A 5,000-nucleotide genomic window follows, 5' to 3' on the forward strand; every position below is an offset into this window, starting at 1 on the left:
TTAATATTAATAATATTATTATTATTATTTATTATTATTATTATTATTATTATTATTATTATTATCATTATCAATCGTTATCGTTATTTTTGCTTTAAATTCTTAGCGCGCCACATTGGCAGATGCGTTTCACGTGTATACAGGTGCGCACGTTCGTACGTATAAAGTTCCGCTATGGGCGACTACAGTCGCGGTTTCCTTCCACCGCGTTTATTATCTCGCGGTTTCAGCCCCCGTTCTAACGCGGCGATCGCGCGTCCAACTGATTATTATTCCTGGCTCACGGACCGACCGCTTTGCAAATTTTTCGGTAATCCGACTAGCGCGGGCAATGGAAATTCGTCGTGTCACGCGTAAATATCCTTTACGCCGATGAAACTGCAGAGCGATACGTTCGCCCGAAGCCAATTGCCCGTTCGATACGCGTGAAAAATCGATTCTATGCGACGCGAATGCTACATATACGTATTCGTCGACGATTGACAATTTTTCCTAGATCCACGTTTCCATCGAATTTCCGGTCTGATACCGCGATTCGAACGGCATTGTCCCGAACCGCTTCGCCGAGAAAAAAGACGCGCGCGAATCCACTCTCTCGCCGTGGGAACGGTTCGCGCGTTTTGCACCAATTACTACGAGTCGCGAATCTACGTATTCGTAAAATAAGGTTCTTTAATTCGTCTAAACTTCGAATCCACGCGGATCGATCGTTCGTGATTCGGTCGTCGTCGTGCGCGAAGCAAACTTTCCTTTCCATGTGTCCATGAATTCGCGACGCGATCGTGTTGGATATCACCGACCTACAGGCACGGAAACTTCGAAACTTTCGGTTCTTTCTATATCCGATGCGGCTCTTTTTCGCCTCGCATTTCGCGCGACCGTGTACGCCAATGTCTTTTTACGCGGAGGTACACGAGTGTTTCGCGCGAACCTAGGGCGATGCCAAAAAACATTCAGCTAAATGTCCATATACAAAGAAAAGCGACTATAGTTTCACGTACGGAGAACACGCACGTACTTACGTTTCACGTGTGTTTCTATTATATATATCGGAGACTCTGTGTACGCGCGCGCGTGTGTGTGTGTGTGTGTGTGTGTGTGTGCGTGCGTGCGTATGTGTCGGTGGGTGTGTGTATGTATAAGTGAGCGTGTACGTGTGGATGTGTCCGCATACGCGTATATTACGCGCGTCGGTAGGATCCGTGCCAGAACAGGGAACGTAAAACACGTTCGAGAAGAATTCGTTTAATCCGAGTAGCGCGACAGTTCTGGCGCGGATTACCGGATGTCGTTTCGGGCGTCCGTGGCGCGCAGCAGCAGACGCGCAAACGAGCAGAATTTTCTACGGGTGTGTGTGTGTGTGTGTGTGTTTACGCGAGTGTATCGATAGAAGGAGACGTTCCGCGATTCACAAACGCGGAACGTCGCGCATTCGTCAACGATTAGAAAAATTTGTCTAGAAAAATCTCGATCTCGATTCTCGCCCAAATACTCGGTTCGCGGTCGAGTATCGAAACAATACTACTTTCTATATAATATATATTAATATATATATCATATGTATATCAATATATATATATACTTTTTTTTTTATTATCAATTGATTTAGGTGAATTGGTACCTAGATAAGTTTCACTACGATTATATCGATCGATTAGTGGGGAGAACGTGTCCGTGCACGAACGAGATCGTGTGTTCAAGTGTTGGTCTCGTATTCGCGTGTCGGTGTGTACGAGCTCGCGGTCGCGCACGCGCGTGCGCGCGCGCGCCATACCCATTCGAACGCGTATCGTTTCGTGCTCGTTTACGGGATGCAAATTTTCACCTAGTATATGAATCGCGGTTGCCTCGAACCGCGTCCTCGCGAATAACGATTTTCCCGTTTCTTCGAAGCCGTCGCTACAATCTCTCGACCCAAGTTTCGCTGGCCCCCTTTTGCTCATTCCCGTTTTTCTTTGTTTCGATTGCTCGCTAACACGCGTCCGATTTTACAGGCACAGTCGTGCGCTCCCGGCACTCGAAACGTCTCCCAAAAACTATATTCCGCTAAATCTTATTCTTCCACGGAAACGATAAAACGGTGGTAACGAAACGGCAGCGTTACGATACCGTTCGATGAAAATAAAAGAGGATTATCACGCGTGATTTCTCGTCGCGCCGCGATCGAAAATCAACCCAAGGTTAGATTTCTCTATTGCGAGTCGTGGGGGACACACCGTGTCGTAATCGGGGGCGAACGAATCATCGGGTAAACGTTTCATCATCGAAGCAACGGGAAAATCGTCTCGATGCACCGCGCCATATATGCACGCATATACGTTGCGTTTGGTATATGCGTTAATAAATTTATCCGTGAGATAGCGGCGCTGCCGAGACGCGTGAATCGCAGCGATTCTTTTCCTAATCGCGTAGTCGCCGCGTTTCATCGCACCTCGTCCACGCGAGAACGATGTCGAGCGTCGAAAAATTACGCTAACTAATGCTCTTCTCTTTCTTTGTCCTTTCCTCTTTTCCCTCTCTCTCTCTCTCTCTCTCTCTCTCTCGTCTCGTGTCATTCGCGACCTTTCGTTCGCACAGACAGTTTCATCCCTGGTTTTCGATACTCTCGCGATACTCTTCTTCGATATCCTTTTCCAACCCGCTTCCCGCATACGTGCTACATGCCCGAGCATATAGACGAGTAAAACCGTAAAACGGGAATGCTTTTGGTCGTTCGATTACCATTTGCGAGAGTATCGGGTGAAAATTCTCGCCAACGAAGGGACCGATGGTCATCCACCCACGCTCTCTCTCTCTCTCTCTCTCTCTCTCTCTCTCTCTCCCCTCTCGCTTCCTTCTCATCACGCATACATGCACACGCGTGTACAATCAATCGGTCTTTCACCCTCCTCCTTTTCTCTCCTTTCCACGTCTCCTCGCGTATCTCATTCTTCTACAATCTTTCTCTCTCGTCTCTGGCTTTTTCGCTCTGTTCTCTCACGCGGATATCTCGTACCTCGTGCGGATCCTAGACGTCACCTAATCTATGGCGACATGTATATACAAAAAGAGTACCAAAAAAATAAATATATATGTAAATATATATATGTATATATAGATGTGGAAATTACTTTTGTTTATTTATTCCTCGTTACTAAACGTACGCAAGGTACGTATCGGTTAAACCACGATCATTTTTTACCGATTCGTTCTCGGATGACTAAATTTATGGTGTCGTAAGTATGCGTGTACGTGTGTATGTGTAGTAGTATACCTGTGTACATTTGTGTCGTGTATTTTTTTACGAATGCGTGACACGCGAAAGCGCGTCGTTAAAGATACTCGTCGTGCGAGGTTAATCTACGAGCTTATGGTTTCAACTGACGGTGCTGCTACGTATAAAACGTCCATCTATTAAGCGGAACACATAACGTTGCATACTGATATCCACCAACGCCGTTTCCATCGCTGGATCATCGCTCTCCTTCCTCTCTCTTTCTCTCTCTCTCTTTCTCTCTCTCTCTCTCTCTCTCTCTCACACGCACACTCGCTATCTATCTATCTATCTATCTATCTATCTATGTATCTATCTATCTATCTATCTATCTATCTGTCCCCCCGTCGAATCTCTTGGAATCTTGCCGTTCGAAGAGAGCGTTCGCTCCGGTTCACGACTCTATCCGGTAAAGAAGAGCGTGGTTCGCGGCAACGACGATTCCGCGATCGGAAACGACGCGTCGGGAATTACCACCGAGAAAAGACTCTCTGTTCCTCCTTCGAAGAATAGAATCTATTTAGTAACGCGCCTCCGTCGAGATGAGATTTCATTTGAACTACGTCGATTGCATCATTGCGTTTGATTATATACATCGAGCGAAGAAATTCGTTAGGATTAAGAAAACGTGCATCGCGACAGCCGTTTTAACGCGGATCGTATCGGTAGAAGAAGGATCGGTATCTACACAGGAGGTGTGTGTGTGTGTGTATACCCATGCAGTTTCTCTTCTTTTTCTTTTTTTTTTCCTTTTTTAAATTCTATCGACTCAGCGTTTTCGCGCGAAAAGAACGCGTTTCCTTCGAATCTCCTATATATCGGACGTATAAAGAGTAATTTGCTAGGAGCTCGCTCTAGCCACGTCTCTTCTCGCGTCAAGAAAATCTAACGCTCGTTGTGGAAGAGAACGTCGCTGCTCGCGTTTCGCGAGATTCGCTTGATCCGAATATACTAATCCACAGTGGAGAGACATTCACCGGTCGTTGTTCGAAAAAGAAACACGGAGGCCCAGGTACGCAGAACCGCGACTCACCGTCGAGATTAGTCCCGCGACCGATCTCGATCGAGAAATCTCGCTCCCGTTCGCTCACGGTTCCTGACTTTTCTGTCGCGCGCCTTCCAGTCACCCGACGCGACCGTTCGTTTTGTACTCTCTTTTTCCCGAAAACGAGTAGCAGACTGTCTCGCGGTACGATGCAAAATTCGACATCGTATCTTCGTTTTCTTTTCCCTATGATGATTTTGGAAGGGTCGCTCGGTTAAGATTTCAAGTATCGGTTGAGGATCTGGTACGGTTAAACCAACTTAACTCGCGTCTGCGCGTTAAGCCAGCCGGACTCTCGTTTTTTCCACGTCCGTTTTAATTACGTTTCTCTATTCTTTCGCTCTTCTAAACCCCCTGTTTATCCTTCCGCCTTCTCCCTTATTCTTCCTTATTCTCCCTTATTCTCCCCCTCTCTCTCCCTCTCCTCCCATTTCTTTCGTCCTTCCATCCTCCAATGTCTCTCGCACACACAGACGCGCACGCGTTCACGCGTTTTCTTGCTCCTGCGTTCTCGCTCTCGTTTCTAGATCCATTCCGTTCTCTCCCGTGCATTCGCTCCTCTCTCACACCCAATGATATATACCTTTGCTACGTATCTCGCACTCGAATAAGTTAATAAGTAAAAAATCGTTCGTTTTATCCAAATATTTTTATCTACGAGCGCGAGTTGCGTTATTCACGCGAAAAACGCATGTATATATG

Source organism: Eufriesea mexicana, unplaced genomic scaffold (assembly GCF_001483705.2).
Source record: "Eufriesea mexicana isolate 0111107269 unplaced genomic scaffold, ASM148370v2 scaffold385, whole genome shotgun sequence".
In the NCBI taxonomy this organism is placed as follows: domain Eukaryota; kingdom Metazoa; phylum Arthropoda; class Insecta; order Hymenoptera; family Apidae; genus Eufriesea; species Eufriesea mexicana.